This window comes from Bufo gargarizans, chromosome 2 (assembly GCF_014858855.1).
Source record: "Bufo gargarizans isolate SCDJY-AF-19 chromosome 2, ASM1485885v1, whole genome shotgun sequence".
Taxonomy (NCBI): domain Eukaryota; kingdom Metazoa; phylum Chordata; class Amphibia; order Anura; family Bufonidae; genus Bufo; species Bufo gargarizans.
In genome coordinates, this window is record NC_058081.1 from 372,306,551 (window position 1) to 372,324,480 (window position 17,930).

The following is a 17,930-nucleotide window of genomic DNA, read 5'->3' on the forward strand; positions in this document are numbered from 1 at the left end:
CAATGTGTCCTGAAAAAATATTAAATACATGTAAAGTAACTCAGAAATTAGATAATTGCAGTTAAATAGGCATAAGGCTAAAAATGAAGATTGTCCTTGTAATGAACGGAAGCAAACCCCTCCAGTAATGACATGGCGATTCCTATAAAAATCTAATTTATAGTATAGACATAGCTTGACTTTTGTCAAGCTTGGCACTCTGTCTTTCCAGGTTAAAGTTGATTAGGATGATGTCTGACACCATTTTTTTTTTTTTTATGGAAACTGCCAAACAGCACTCACATTTTCAATTGTGTTGCTGGGTAGCATGTCAGTAGATGCTGTTCGGCCCCAGATTACTCAGAACTCCACCACAATACAGCCCCTTTTATACTTATAGGGTAACCCAGATATTTTATGGAGTTTACCTAAAGGAGCTGTATGTGTGAATACACACATTCGCAATATCTGTCATAAGACTTTACCTAGAATTTTTCTTCCAGTGCTCTAGTACTATATTTGAGTTTTGCCTGAAGCTGTTTTCACACATAAACTGTGGAATATTTCCAGATGATCAGGTCTCCAGAAAATGTCTAGATTCCACTGTACGTCTGAATGGGGTTTAAGAATGTGTGTCATGGGGTAATGTGGATGACAGGTACACCAGATAAACAGACAGCATAGGATAACAGTCTAGGCCTAGAAGCTAGGGAGAGATGATTACCTCCTAACAATCCCTGAGTCTCTCTCTGACTCCTGACAGTATGTGCAAGCCCCGATGGTGGATGAACACATACACCTGTACCTAGACCCTGCTAATGCTGTAGCAAATCCTAGATTAGGGAACGGGGAATGAGACTGCCGGTACCTTCCACAGTGAAGAGGCTAGCGTCTCCCTGAGACCAAGACTGAAACAAACAACACAGAGCAAAAGTGGAACTTAGCTTGGAAGAGTGAAGAACAAGGGATCCACAAACAACCAGCAGGAACTCCAGAAGGAAATATCAACCACATGGTGAGAAGTCTGAGGCAGACTGAAATAGAGCCTCTAACCAGCAAACGAGCCAAACCTGTGGAGAAGTGGGATCCCGCCCACAACAACAAACTGAAAGATAACAACTAGAACCTGTCAGACTCACATGCAGCAAATCTATCTGATCTCCTCAGATCTCTCACAGGGCCGCCAGTGACAATGTGTGAACACAGCAGTGAATGTTCCACAAAATCCCTGTTGGCGTGTTAAAGTACCTACTCCCTGTGTAAGGCACCCAGAACATTTCCTTTGTAGCGAGAAGGCGCACGACAAGGAACCTTCAGACTGATAGCTACATGTGAGAAAGGGAAACTCGGCTAAGTCTCTAGACCAAATATATATGAAATTTTTCAGGAGTCAAGGTGAAAAAATTCTTAAAAACTTAAATCTTGCATCTCACCAAAGCAAACATAAAAGTCTCCTTTTAGCTAATCAATCATTGCTTATCATAGTTTAATTTGTTGATTTCAGGCTCACTCTCTAACAATTCTATGTGTGAAAGGTCCAAATAGTTTAATGTGGCTGCACAATCAATGTGTAGAATACAGAACTATTTGCTGTATATTGAAAATTTGTTCTTATAGAAAACACAAGTTAATTGTTTTTGGAGATCAAAGTTCTAGGAAGGCAACCTTTTTTCTTAGGAAACAATGCGATAATTTTGATAAATTTAGCATGTCAATCATAACTTCACAATGCCTTGCAGAAGAAAGGAAGCACGTGAACAGAGAAATCATCTTGTCAAATGAGGCAGTATAAAGTAAAAATGTACAATGGCTAGCGGCAAAGTCAGAATGAGTCTGCGGAGCAAACCATGAATTATGTGGTTCTATATCATTATAAGTCATGCAAAATGAACAAGTACACAAGTCAAAATAATTGTCACGCTTCGGGGTGGGAGGGAAACACCACATCGAGCATAAGAGGGAAGGGGGGAACAGGGAATCAGGCCTGAGAACTAGTGAAGGAAGATGGACACCTCCTAGTAAAACCCTAACCAAAATCCTGACTTGACTACCAGTATGAACAGACCCCAGAGGTAGGTGTGTTCATAAACAGGAGTACCTAGAGTCCAATCTAGCTCTATAGGACCCTGGTATTAATGACAGGGACGATACTACCTGTTCCTCCTCAAGGAAAGACGAACATGAGTCTCCTTCAGGCCTGATACAAACAATATGGAAATGCAACACACAGAACCCAAACAAAATACAAAAAGGGAAAGGAAAGCCTTAGGCTCACAAGCGGGGCTCCGCTTGTGAGTTCTGTTTGAAGGCTCTCACAAGCGGCCCCGAACGCATCCGTACGGCCCCAATGCATTCTGAGTGGATGCGGATCTGCTCAGAATGCCTCAGTATGGCACAGTTTGGCCTCCGCTCCGTTCAGAGCCAAGCGGATCCGTCCAGACTTACAATGTAAGTCAATGGGGACGGATCCGTTTGAAGTTGACATAGGGTTGCCACCTTTTCTTCAAGCCAAACCCGAACAGAAGGGAGGGAGGGCCCCCTTCCAGGCCACGCCCATACCCCTCCTCCAGCCACACCCATGCCCCTCCTCCATCCACACCCATGTCCCGCCTCCACCTCTGGTCGCTGTCACACCGCGATCGTTACGCCCCTGAAGAGGCTCATTAGCATATTATAAGTCTTTATTTTAAGAGAACGGCGGCAGCGGCCGGCAGGGAGTTATAAAACATACTGTTATGTACTGCTGACATCAGCCTATCGCTAACGTCAGTCAGCTACATAACATAACAATTTGAAGAAAGTGAGGAAGCAGCACACTGTATAAGCAGGGGGTGCACGTCCGGCCAGTGTGGACCAGCACCTTGGTCCAATGTACTAGAAGTGAAAAATAGCCAGCAGCACTCCAAATCAATTCAAAAGTTGATGATTTATTGGACCCAAAATCAGGCGACGTTTCAACAGCTTGTTGCTGTCTTTATCAAGCACAGTGCACATGTGTTACAGACACACTTTAAATAAGGGCATCAATCAAAAATAGATTAACATCAATTGAACATAATACAGTGAATATACAGTGAACGAACAATACATGTGATCATAAAAAATACATATAACAAATTGGCCTCATTTGGCAAAAATAATACATCAGACTAAAACTACATTAATTCCACATATCGTGATTTATATGGAATATAACATAATAAGTGTCAGTGATTACCCTAATAAGGTGAATTAAAAACTCACTGTCAGGTGGGCAGCTGCATGGTTGGCGTTGAACATGCTCCATTGGCGTCCCCATGCACGATTTGCGCATGCGCGAAAATACTATACGTAATTAGCGCATGCGCGAATATATCAAATCTCGCGATTCCTCCGTTTTCGAGCGGCTGGCTAACGCCCACAACTAAGATGGACGAAACTGGATCAAATGCATTGTGCGCATGTCAGAGCAGTAATGGGTGCCACCCAACACATATCACATGATCAAAGTGATCTCAATAGAGCTGCTAGTCCATGGAACCCGATACTATAAATGAATGGGTCCTAGGGCAATGCCGCACGGCCACCCACATGTCAAAGCACGTATGGTAGTCGGGCACAGTGCCCCAAAGATCCAAAATCTAAACTATAAAAAATGTTTTACATGGTTTGTATATGAATGTCACATATTGATTGACAATTCATAATAATGAGATATCGGCGTGAACAATGGGAAAACAAACCTACATCGCAGGGGGATCCCCACGGAACGCCACTATTCTCTCAAAAAGTAACAACATTGATACCCATAAATGAATATAAGCATTTAATTCAAGGAAAAAAAGGGAAGAACAACCATAATAATGCAGGTACCATGGTCAAACGGATCAAATTTTTCTATATGAACGGTGTACGGGGGCATCCAGAACAATGTACAACAAATTCCGCACAAATAGTAAAGCACTGAACCAGGCATATATTGGTTGAATAGAGTAACTAGATATTGGGGAGCCAACTGGAACCAGGATGAACGCCACATCATGCAGTGCCTCCGCCAAGGCAGTGAGATCAAAATGAATCTAAAAACAAAAAGAGAAAATTTTAGCAATTCTCATAAAAAATATACTTGATTCAAGATAATGATTCAAATGCAGAAACACACGTGCATTTGACCTACAGAAAGGGATACGGATCCTGCAGAGTAGAGAAGGCATAAGATATGGGCAGTGCCAGGGCCAAACTACACTAATCCACCCTAAAGTCCACATAACATAACGTATTTTCTGATGATTGACAGATTCAGAAACCTGTTTAAAGGGCTTCTACCACCAGAAATACCGTTATGTAGCTGACTGATATAGCGATGCGCTAATGTCAGCACTACATAACAGTATGTTTCTAACATTAGTCCCTGCAGCCGTTTTTGCTAAAAAGGCACTTTTATTATATGCTAATGAGCCTCTAGGTGCTATGTGGGTGTAAAATCAGCACCTAGAGGCTCCGTCCACTCACCCATTATCCCGCCCAGGTCCAGTGTTCTGCCCGCCCAGCTCCTCTTGATTGATGCCACTGTTCCCTGCATCGATGGCAAAATCCCGCGCCTGCGCCGTTCACTTCTGTCTTTGGCGCAGGCGCAGTGAGTGAATTATGTGATCCTGGTGTCGGATTCCTCACTGCGCTTGCGCCGACTACGTCACAGTGAGGAAGTCGGCACCAGGAGAGCGGCCCTCACTCACTGCGCCTGCGCTGAAGACATAGTGAACGGCACAGGCGCAGGATTTTGTCAACGCTGCTGCGAACCGTCACATCAATCAAGAGGATCTGGGCGGGCAGAACAGGGGACCTGGGCGGGATAATGGGTGAGTGGACGGAGCCTCTAGGTGCTGATTTTACACCCACATAGCACCTAGAGGCTCATTAGCATATAATAAAAGTGCATTTTTAGCAAAAACGGCTGCAGGGACTAATGTTAGAAACATACTGTTATGTAGTGCTGACATTAGCGCATCGATATATATCAGTCAGCTACATAACAGTATTTCTGGTGGTAGAAACCCTTTAATAGCTGTTACATTTACACACTTCAAATGTTTTATATACCTTTTTAGAAGTGTCTATCTAGGACAGGTGTCAGGACTGTCTTGGTCACTGCAGGCAGGGCACAGTGGGCACTGGGCTGGGCACTACTTGGGCAGGCTGCTGGAGCTGGACTGGAGTCTGGAGAAGAAGAATGATTTCAATTCTCCCTCCCTGCCTCTCTCTCTGATGTCACTTCCTGTGGACCTGACTTCCTTATCAGAGAGAAGGAGGGAGGGACTGGGAGGCAGAGGAGGAGCGAGGGAGACTGAAGCTGCTGAACGGTGAGTGAACACAGCGCTGCCTGGCATCACTGTAGTGTGTAGACTAGAGGAGGGAGGAGGGACTGGGAGGCAAAGGAGGAGCGAGGAGGAGGGAGGAGACCGGAGACTGAACAGTTAGTGAGCCGCTGCACTGCCTGGCATCACAGTAGTGTAGACTAGAGGAGGGAGGTGGAGGAGGGAGGAGGGAGAGGCTCGGGAGCTGCGCTCAGCTGATCACCCGGCCGCCGCAGTGAGTGACTGAATAATCCTGTGTTCGGGTCTGAGAAAGGCTTGTACCCGGGCACAGGATTACAAACCCGGACTGTCCGGGTCAATCCCGGACGGGTGGCAACCCTAAGTTGACACGATATGGCTCAATTTCAAACGGATCCGTCCCCCATTGACTTTCAATGTAAAGTCTGGATGTGTGAAAGTAGCCTTAAAGGGGTTGTCCGAGTTATGAAAAAATAAATAAATAACAAGATAAATCTGATGGGCAGAAATATGTAACTAAGCTAAGCAAGTTTTAGGCAAAAAATATAGTTATATATATATTTCCTCATTTCCTCGGTTCGCTTCTGGCCCTTTGTTTGCCTGCAATAACAACAATCTCTGCCCCTCCCCTGCTCTGCTGAGGGAGTGAATACAAGTCCTTCCCTGAGTGACATGTCTGACTGCTGGGAGACTCAGCAGCATGTTGTATGTGTAGGACTACAAGTCCCATCTGTAAAATGACACTGCTGATACACACAGGACCTTCTCCCTACCTGTTCTTGTGCAATGCTCTGCAGAACTCATCTGTCAGCTCCTGTGCCCAGCATTTGTCTACTCACTACCTGCCGTTACTCAGTAAAGCCTTCAGCCCTGAGTTTGTGCAGCTGAAGGGGTTAATGTTTTTCTCCAAGAATCCAGGGAGAGAGCAATAAGCAGCAGTCGGCAGTGCAAGGGGGTGTGGCCAGCACAGTGACGTCTTGTGTACAGACATATATCAGCTCTCTGAGGCTTGTGCACAAAACATCATCAGAGCAGGGACAGAAGCTGACATCATAGGTCATGTGACTCTCAGAGAAATCTGAGAAAGGAGCAAATACATATGCAGTAAGTACATGATAAAGCGCTTGCATTTGATTAGTAAGAAACATACAAAGGACATAAAAATAACTCGGACAGGCCCTTTAACTTCAAAGGAGCAGTGGAAGCACCAGGAACTCCGCCGAGATCCACACACCAGCAATCCACAACTAAAACTGAAGCTATAAACCGCATAGCATTGTGGGAGAAGCAACAATTAATAAGGAAGGTTAAATGACCAGATTGGCAACACCTGAAACAAGGGGTGTGGCCATACCAGAAACAACATAGACGCTTATTGATCCACAAGGAAAACCTGTCAGATCAAACCACGTGTTGCCAGTCTCACTGATCTCCTGCAACCTGTTGCGGGAACGTCCGTGACAATAATTCTCTTACAAATATTTGTAAAAAGAAGACATGTAATAAGCATTTTTGTGAGATAGAAATGCATACAAATAAATTAGAACTGACATCATGTAACAGTCTCTGCTCCAGAAGTCAGGCAAACAAGTAGGAAAGGGTGTAGCTTGACAAGTTCACCTGTTCTAGAGCAGAGTAGCAAAAGGAGGTTTGACTTGAGAACCAATCAGTGAGATCTGTGCTCAATTTACATTCTACTCTGGGAATGAAATATAGAATTTGTCGGCAGATAAGAACCATTTGGCCCATCTAGTCTGCCCAATATACTGACTATGAATAGCCCCTGGCCCTATCTTATATGAAGGATGGCCTTATGCCTATCCAATGCATGCTTAAACTCCTTCACTGTATTTGCAGCTACCACTTCTGCAGGAAGGCTATTCCATGCATCCACTACTCTCTCAGTAAAGTAATACTTCCTGATATTACTTTTAAACCTTTGCCCCTCTAATTTAAAACAATGTCCTCTTGTAGCAGTTTTCTTCTTTTAAATATTCTCTCCTCTTTTACCTTGTTGATTCCCTTTATGTATTTAAAAGTTTCTATCATATCCCCTCTGTCTCATCTTTCTTCCAAGCTATACATGTTAAGGTCCTTTAATCTTTCCTGGTAAGTTTTATCCTGCAATCCATGTACCAGTTTAGTAGCTCTTCTCTAAACTCTCTCCAAAGTATCGATATCCTTCTGGAGATATGGCCTCCAGTACTGCGCACAATACTCCATTTGCAAGTTATCATGTTGCAAATGCAGATTCCTGAATGTTTGTTAGTTCTCTGTGCATATAGTGAGTATTTATGTGTTTTTGACTAGGCTTGTTTCCTTGACTACTGTTTGCCTTCTTGATTGCTACCATATTTGATATCAGACTGTAGACCATAGCTGTAGTGGTTGCTATAGGGTCTGCAATAGTAAGGAAGGCTTGGGCCCTCAGGCCCGGGCCTCATCTCTCAGAACACAGTAATTTAGGTATGTTTACTGGTAGACGATTACTAGGCAGTAATGGATGATAGCAGCTGGACTTGGACCCGAAATTCAGACTCAAGTCTGACTGCTGTTTTTGTAATCCATTAAGACATGGGCCTCATTTCCCTATTTGTGATCTTCCTAGCATGAGCAATGCAGTGACATTGTTGCTCCTGCTGGGCTGAGTAGGAGTGTGCATAGGCTGAGGATCATCAACTGGCATATCCCTGGCCTGTGCACTCTCCTGTTTAGTTCAGCAGGCACAGTGACATTACTGCATTGTGCCTGTTGGAAGAACATGCTATAAAGAGGTCACTAGGGTTGGCATGACTACTGTGAGGGGGCACAAAGGGAACATAACCTCTATGAAGAGAGCACTAAGTTGACAATATATTATGAAAGGTGCACTAAGGGGGCATAACTACTATGTGGGGGCACTAAGAGGGAATGACTACTGTGTGGGGGCACCAAAGGGGAATGGCTACTGTGTGGGGGCACTAAGGGTGCATAACTACTGGGAAGCGGCACTATGGGAGCATTCTATTGTTTGGGCACTAAGGGGGGAATAACTACTGCCTGGTGCACTAAGGTGGTATTATACTGTGTGGTGGCTCTAAGGGTTAATAACTACTGTGTCAGGCAATATGGGAGCATACAGGGCCTGAGCAGCATATTTTGAGGTAAACTTTAGACTCCTGTCCAGCACTAGTAAGCTTTTTACATTTGTGAAATCACTGAGTGGGTGGGAGGTTGTATTATGAAGGTGGACAGTCTTGACAAGCCACGGGAGGGGGGAGTTTCAGTAAAGTTGCTGAGGAGGAGGGGAGTTAAAAAGTTTCCTATGCAGCTCAGTTTATTCTAGTTACCCTCCTGCTGTTTAAAAATGATTCTCTTGCTATTGCGTCTCTGTAACTTTTCTCTTGGCTTCTTTCTGATATTGCAGTTGGATATTGTTTTTGCTTTGGCTAGTACCACTACTCAACCTGTCTGCTCAACCTGCCAGAAGCTACCTAGTGAATGCAAGAATAGATTCCACCACAACCGTAGAGACCGTTCAGGATTAACTATTAAGGTTCCTGATCAAGGGATGGATATTATCAGGGTGGCTATTCCGCTGTAAGTAGAGCCCTGTTGTAACAAAGGTGTTGCAGGGCAAGTTCACTGGTAAAGATGAAAAATTTGCTTCAATCCAAATTAATTTGCGGCAAATTACATTAAAAACGGTTATTTCCGGGATTCAGAGAGCCTTATAGTGGTGTAGAACACTGTGCCTTGCAGTAACACGCCTAGAGAATCTGCTGTGGTAGTGAAATAATACTGTGAGTCAGTATGACACACAGATGAAAGGTGTCGCTCTTAAAATCACTGCATGCTTCACTTATTTGGGACAATCACAGGGCCAAAACTGACTAAATAACTGAAGTATCAACTCAGCCTTACAGGTCAATTTTAGCATCAAGAAGAAGCGTAGTCCTTTTACACCCTTGTCAGCTGATTCCACATAGATGTCTACATACCCTGTTCTATTAAACGCTTATAGAAGTAGAGCTCCCCTGACAGAGTGGAGAGGTTGTCAGCAGTAAGTTTATGTTGACGTCACTGATTAATTTGCCCTTCCTCTGATCCGTCAGAACAATAACCCACAGAAAACGGATCCTGTCTGTGGAGCATATGCCTTCACTCGGTCAGTAATTGCTCAATAATCCATCAGTATTGCTATTGCCGAAAAAATAAGAGTAGATCTAAAACAGATAATGGGATATTTGCATGTCTTCTGTCTTTTGTACCCACTCCTGCTTTTGGCTATCAAATCATAAGCCAATTCTTATGGGACCATACAGGACTTATAGCTGTTGCACAGACAGGATCTGTTGTGCGTCTCATTTTTCCTTCCTTCTGAAAGATCAGAAGAAAAGTCAAATAAATGATGACATCAGCCAGGCCGCAAGGCAAAATAGTGGCCCAGTCATGAAGTGGGGAAGGTGGGAACAGAATGAGAAGTCCACAGAGTGTATATATGACATATTGATGAGGTGAAAACAGCATGAGGAGACCACAGAGTGGCCCAATGACAGAGTGTGGAGGTGGTGGCAAAAGCAGCGGCAGCAGGATGATACCACAAAGTGGCAAGGTGACATAGTGTGGAGATGGCAGCAGCAGGATACTATAGAGTGGCAAGCTGATACAGTATGGAGATGGCAGTAGCAGCAGCATCAGGAGGATACCACAGAGTGGCAAGGTGACATAGTGTGGAGATGGCAGTAGCAGCAGCATCAGGAGGATACCACAGAGTGGCAAGGCTACATAGGGTGGAGATGGTAGCAGCATCAGGATACCAAAGAGTGGCAAGGTTACATAGTGTGGAGATGGCAGTAGCAGCAGCATCAGGAGACCACAGAGTGGCAAATTTACATAGTGTTGAGATGGCAGCAGCAGGATTCCACAGAGTGGCAAGGTGACATAGTGTTGAGATGGCAGTAGTAGCAGCTTCAGGAGACCACAGAGTGGCAAGGGGACATAGTGTGGAGATGACAGTAGCAGCAGGAGGATACCACAGAGTGGCAAGTTGACATTGTGTGGAGATGGCAGCAGCAGCATGAGGATACCACAGAGTGGCAAGGTGACATAGTGTGGAGATGTCAACAGCAGCATAAGGATTTCACAGAGTGGCAAGGTGACATACTGTAGTGTGCAGATGGCAGCAGGAGGGTGCCACAGATTGGCAAGGTGACATAGTGCAGATATGGCAGCAGCAGGATACCACAAAGTGGCAAGGTGACATAGTGTGGAGATGGCAGCAGCAGCATCAGGATACCACAGAGTGGCAAGGTGACATAATGTGGATATGGCATCAGCAGCAGGAGGATACCACTGTCACTACCAGAGCTTTGAGACGTTCTCACAGCTCTGTGTCTCCACCCCTGTGATGATGTCACTTAGAGTTTGGAGGTGTTCTCACTGTTCTGTTTCTCCGCCCCTGTGATGAGGTCTTTACTCCCAGCTGTTCCTCCTGCGTTTGATTTCCCTGCCTTTAAATCACCCCTCCTCCTATTGCAGGGCGTGGATTATATTTCTCTTTTCAGTTGTAGCTCTGCCTTGAGTATCTTCACTTGTTAAGCTATTAGTTCTCTGGACCTGTGTTCTGTTGCTGCAAGCACTCCGGATATTGCCAGCGGCCCTTGGATCCGTCTTCTCTGCGGCTGCAGCTCCATCAGCTAAGTGTGCAGACATTGTTGTGTACCTGGTGATTTTCTGACTGGATCTGAGGTGGCCACGGTTCCCTCCATATTCTGAGCAGGGCATCGGTGGTCGTGCCCCTTCCACTATTGTAGGGGTTACAGGGCTCATCAGTCTTAGGCACGCGGGCATGCCTCGTTCCACTACATGGATCCGGGCATGTGCTTTAGCAGCATAGGGAGAGTGTTGAGGGTCTGACAGGGGTCACCCTTTCTCTTCCCTAGTTTGGCTCCGGTCAGTAGCTCTTTTTACTGTGTATGCTCTTGTTACCCTTAAACAGCCGTGACAACCACACAGTGGCAAGGTGACATAGTGTGGAGATGGCAGCAGAAGGATACCACAGAGTGGCAAGGTGACATAGTGCAGAGATGGCAGTAGTAACAGCATCAGGACACCACAGAGTGGCAAGGTGACATAGTGTAGAGATGACAGTAGCAGCAGGAGGATACCACAGGGTGTCAAGTTGACATAGTGTGGAGATAGCAGCAGCAGCATAAGGAGACCACAGAGTGGTAAGTTGACATTGTGTGGAGATGGCAGCAGCAGCAGGAGGATACCACAGAGTGACAAGGTGACATAGTGTGGAGATATCAACAGCAGCATGAGGATACCACAGAGTGGAAAGGTGACATACTGTAGTGTGCAGACTGCAGCAGGAGGATGCCACAGAGTGGCAAGGTGAAATAGTGCAGATATGGCAGCAGCAGGATACCACAAAGTGGCAAGGTGACATAGTGTGGAGATGGCAGCAGCAGCATCAGGAGACCACAGCGTGGCAAGGTGACATAATGTGGATATGGCATCAGCAGCAGGAGGATACCACAAAGTGGCAAGATGATACAGTGTGAAGATGTCAGCAGCATCAGAAGACCACAGAGTGACAAAGTGACACGGTGTGTAGATAGCAGCAGCATAAGGAGACCACAGTGTGGCAAGTTGACATAGTGTGGAGATGTCAACAGCAGCATGAGGATACCACAGAGTGGCAAGGTGACATAGTTTTGAGATGGCAGTAGCAGCAGCATCAGGAGACCATAGAGTGGCAAGGTGAAATAGTGTGGAAATGACAGCAGCAGGAGGATACCACAGAGTGGCAAGGTGACATAGTGTGGAGATAGCAGAAGCAGCATAAGGAGACCACAGTGTGGCAAGTTGACATAGTGTGGAGATGTCAACAGCAGCATGAGGATACCACAGAGTGTCAAGGAGACATAATGTAGTGTGCAGATGGCAGCAGGAGGATACCACAAAGTGGCGAGGTGACATAGTGTGAAGATGGCGACAGCAGCAGCATCAAGAGACCACAGAGTGGAAAGTTGACATAATGTGGCTATGGCATCAGCAGCAGGAGGATACCACACAGTGGCAAGGTGACATAGTGTGACGATGGAAGCAGCATCAGGAGACCACAGAGTGGCAGGTTGACATAATGTGTATATGGCAGCAGCAGCAGGAGGATACCACAGAGTGGCAAGGTGACATAATGTGGAGATGGCAGCAACAGCATGAGGATACCACAGAGTGTCAAGGTGACATAATGTAGTGTGCCGATGGCAGCAGGAGGATACCACAAAGTGGTGAGGTGACATAGTGTGGAGATGGCAGCAGCAGCATCAGGAGACCACAGAGTGGCAAGTTGACATAATGTGGATATGGCATCAGCAGCAGGAGGATACCACACAGTGGCAAGTTGACAAAGTGCGAAGATGGAAGCAGCATCAAGAGACCACAGAGTGGCAAGTTGACATAATATGGATATGGCAGCAATAGCAGGAGGATACCACAAAGTGGCAAGTTGACATAGTGCGGATAGGGCAGCAGCAGCAGGAGGATACCACAGAGTGGCAAGTTGACATAGTGTGGAGATGGCAGCAGCAGCATAAGGAGACCACAGAGTGGCAAGTTGACATAGTGTGGAGATGTCAACAGCAGCAAGAGGATACCACAGAGTGTCAAGGTGACATAATGTAGTGTTCAGATTGCAGCAGTAGGATGCCACAGAGTGGCAAGGTGACATAGTGCAGATATGACAGCAGCAGCAGGATCCCACAAAGTGGCAAGGTGACATAGTCTGGAGATGGCAGCAGCAGCATCCGGAGACCACAGAGTGGCAAGTTGACATAACGTGGATATGGCATCAGCAGCAGGAGGATACCACACAGTGTCAAGGTGACATAGTGTGAAGATGGCAGCAGCATCAGGAGACCACAGAGTGGCAAGTTGACATATTGTGGATATGGCAGTAGCAGCAGGAAGATGCCACAGAGTGGCAAGTTGACATAGTGTGGATAGGGCAGCAGCAGCAGGAGAATACTACAGAGTGGCAAGGTGACATAGTGCGAAGATGGCAGCATCAGGAGATCACAGAGTGGCAAGTTGACATAGTGTGGAGATGGCAGCAGCAGAAGCAGGAGGATACCACAGAGTGTCAAGGTGACATAGTGTGGAGATGTCAACAGCAGCAGGAGGATACCACACAGTGGCAAGGCGACATAATGTGGATATGGAAGCAGCAGCAGGAGAATACCACACAGTGGCAAGGTGACATAATGTGGATATGGCAGCAGCAGCAGGGGGATACCACACAGTGGCAAGGTGACATAGTGTGGAGATGGCAGCAGCAGCATTAGGAGACCACAAAGTGGCAAGGTGACATACTGTAGATATGGAAGCAGCAGCAGGAGGATACCACAGAGTGGCAAGGTGACATAGTGTAGAGATAGCAGTAACAGCAGCATCAGGAGACCACAGAGTGGCAAGGTGACATAGCTTGAAGATGGCAGCAGCAGCTGCATCAGGAGACCAGAAAGTGATCTGGTAACAGAGTGGGGCAGTAGGTGGCAATACCAGTACCCGCTGACGAAGATGGGTGAAAGAAGGTGCACTTGGCATCAGATGTGTGGCATCAGGCGGGTTGCAGCATCAGAGTAGTAGCTGAGGCAGGTAGAAGAAACCGGTCTCTTTTATAAAAGTGATGGTGTGGCACCATGAATGATCTAGTCTGATGCATCAGGAATTGGTGGTTAAAAATCCTGGCTGATCCACACCTGATTCATCTTGCCAAAGTTCAGTCTCTCTACATTTGGAAAGGCGAGTTCTCTTTGGGGTAACTACTGTATGGCCCCCGCCGCACTAAACACCCGCTCTGATGCCACACTACTGGCCGGGCAGGACAGCTTTTCCAGGGCAAACTCTGCTAGTAGCCACAAATCCAGTTTGGCTACCCAGTAATCCAGTGGATCTTCAATGTGGGGTGGAAGGGTGCTGTGCAAGCATGCCACTTCCTGCTGGTTCAGGTCCTGCTACAAGTCTACCTGCAGCTGCTGGTGAATCGTTTCTTCCCTATGTGAGTAGAGAAAGCTACTCATCAGCGACTGTAGACTCAGGCTGCTGCTGATGGTACTGCTCCTGCCATCCCACCCCTCCCCAGCAGCCATGGTAGTGGAACGTGAGTGCAGAAGGCCCCCTCGGTCAGACCTGCGAGAGGATGGACGATGGCGCAGATAGACAGCGGACAACTAACTCCATAGGATGTCTCTGTAGTAGTTCACTTTGTCCTCCCTCTTGGTGGGTGTAAAAAAGGCCCCCAATCTGGACCAGTAGTGAGGGTCCAACAAGGTGAAGATCCAGAAGTCATCCCTCTGCCGAATGGTGACAATTCAGCTGTCACTACGCAAGCAAGTTAGCATTCATTGGGTCATTTGTGCAAGTGACTTGGAGGGACTCCCTGCCTCCATGTCCACTGCATACTGCCACTGTGTGTCCGGGTCCTCTGTCTCGTCTTCTTCATCACCCTGTAGCTCCTCTGGCTGCTCCTGCTCCTCCTGTCCTGACAGTTGAGTAGAAGAACCACCCATTTCCCTACACATTGCCTGTGCTCCAATGTCCTCCTCCCCCTCCTCCTCCTCTTCAAGTTCAGCCCCCACAAGGCTCATGTGGCCGTGAGATCTAGGCGCCACGTCCCCTGTCCCCTTACCAGCCTTTGTTACCAGCACCTGTTCCAGGACATGAAGCAGTCCCGTAGTCCTGGTGACTGACAAATAAAGTGGTTTCCTCCAAGGGCCTGAACAAATAGCAGGTGTCGCCCATGAGCTGCAACTGGCTGACATCGAAGTTACACAGTGGAGTTCTCCTATCCGCTTGCATCATCAAGAAATCGTTGATGGCCTTTCTTTGTTCGTATAGTCCGTCCAACATATGGAGGGTGGAATTCCAACAGGTGGAAACGTCGCATATCAGCCTATGTTGGGGGATGCCATTCTGCCGCTGTAGCTGAAGGAGGGTATACTTTGCAGTGTACGAGTGGCTGAAGTGCATGCAAAGTTTCTTGGCCATTTTCAGAAACCGCTTTACAACAGATTAAACACGTGTGCCATGCAGGGCGCATGGCTCAGCCTTCCTTGATGCAGCGCCAACACCATGTTCTTCCCGTTATCAGTCACCATGGTTCCGATTTTCAGTTGTCGCGGAGAAAGCCAGGATTCGATTTCTTGATGCATCACATGGAGCAGTTTCTCCCCTGTGTGACTCTGTTCGCCAAGGCAAACCAGGTGCAGAACAGCGTGACACCACGAGCCCTGCACATCTGGTATGCTGGAGGGGTACTGTGACTTGTCCATGCAGTGGAGGCTGAGGACATGGTGAAGGATGAGGAGGCAGAGGTGGACATTGTCTCTGGACCAATGGCGTGAGAATGTGGAGGCGGAAGCAAAAGGTTTATTTGCACTTTTTTGTCAAAAACATTTTTGGAACAGTTAAAATACATAATTATTGTTTAGTATAACATTTTGCACTTTTTACCTCAAAATTATTTGCACATTTTTTTTTTCAAAAATGTTATTGGAACAGTTAAAATATATGATTATTGTTTAGTATAACATTTTGCACTTTTTACCTTAAAAGGTTTATTTGCACTTTTTTTCCCCTCAAGTTTTTTTTTGCACTATTCATCAACTACTGGTTTTGTGTGTGTTGAGTAACTAATATAAAGTAAGAGTTTGAAACTGTGTCTTCTATTCTTTAAAGTAAAGTTCTTTGATTATTCTTAGTTCTGACCCAATTGGATGGGATAATGGTCTACTGTAGTGTATCCCAACCACAATGCCTCCATTTGTTGTAAAACTATATATCCCAGCATGCCCTGACAGCCAAATGCTTTCTTGGTATGCTGAGAGTTGTAGTTTTGCAACATCTGGAGGCATCCTGGTTGGGAAAAGCTGGTCTACTGTGATAATATTAACAATGGGGGTTCTACAAAAGAACTACTGTGGGGATAAGTTCATATTCGTGTTTACACATGTGTTTCAAAATGAATGCTTTCCCCTTTTATAAACAAGTAAATAATGATGCAATGCTGTGGGGCTGGTATGAAACTTTTTCTACGGCTGGTTTTTATCCCCAGTCCGGCCCTGAATGCATTAGTAGCTGCGGCAGTCTGGAGCACCACATCAGAACCATGCCACTTTATGGTGACGCTGCATTTGTTGACGCAGGGCCATGGTACCAACATTGGCACCCTGGCCACGCTTCATCTTCTGCCCACATATTCTACATATGGGCATGTTGACCTCCTCTGGAGGCTTCACAAAAAAACTGCCACACTGCCAAGCACCTGATTTTCCCCCAAACACTTCTCCCTGGCTGACTGCTACCACCGCTGCTTCTGTGAACACTTGCACCACTCCTTTCCGGGCATGTAGGCTGCTGCAAAGAGGGTGGTCTAACCCGTTCCCGTCTGGCTCCCGACCTCCCACTATTGTCACCGTGCTGACTCCCGGCCACTCTAGCGACTTGCTGTGTCAGCCGCTGCCTGACGGGCAATCCTCCTTGTTTCATATGGGATTACTGCACAGAAGCCATGTTGGTACCATAACATAAAGACAGGAGCAACTGCCATAAACAGAAAACAGGAAACAGGAAGTGGTGCACCAACATAACATCCATAACATCTTCCCCTTTTTTAAGTTTTGAAGAGAGATAACAATAATGCATTTGATACTCTATAGGTTAAGTCTCATATGTGGTTTTGAACATCTGCCACTACGGGTGATTACTGGTCCTTGTAGTCTATTAGCCCACGCGGTAGTTACTGGGCTCTTATCACCACCTACTGGCATGTCTTGCGCATGGCAGCTGGTAGATGTATTAGCTTGCTCAGGATTGCCAGTGCCATTGGTCTGTGGCCCAACCTCTGTAAATTCCTCGCAGTCAATGGGCACACTTGTCCCTGTTATACCAAGCAAGACTGGCTTATCAATGAGATATTGCGGTTAGGTTTTTCTGCCACTCGTAAATCCACACGATTGCGATGAAAGAGAGTTCCGTCAACGTCCACTAGATACGAGCGTGGTGCAACTTTTTTCAAACAAGTACCCATTCTCCAACAACCTGTTTGATCCCCAGGTAAGGGTTTCATATGGATTTGTTCTCCAGTAATCAACTCTGCAGATCCCTGGCCAATGTATCATATTGAGCCTTTGACATTTGTCGCTTAAACTTTAACTTTTCTGTAACACCTTGTACCACACAAGATTCCATAAGCTTATTCGCTGCCGGTAAGGAAGCCTCCTTGACATCAGTCTTTGTGATGGACTATTATCCATACCTTCAGTTGGAATGTTTCTCCAATGCAAAATGGCCTTCCACGAGTCTTTACCATCACTGTGTGCTCTCTTGCATAAGTTCTTAACAATCTTTACAGCTGCTTCAGCTTTGCCATTTGCCTGTGGATGACGTGGTGAGGAAGTAACGTGCTCAAACTCCCATTCCATTGCAAATCTTCTAAATTGCAAGCTTGAAAACTTAGGGCCATTATTAGAGTTCACTTTATCTGGTTGGCCATAACGGGCAAACTGAGCCTTGCACCGCTTATGTGTGGTTTCAGTGGACAAATCAGAAAGAAGGTCGATTTCCCAAAAGTCTGAATAGTGGTCATCATTA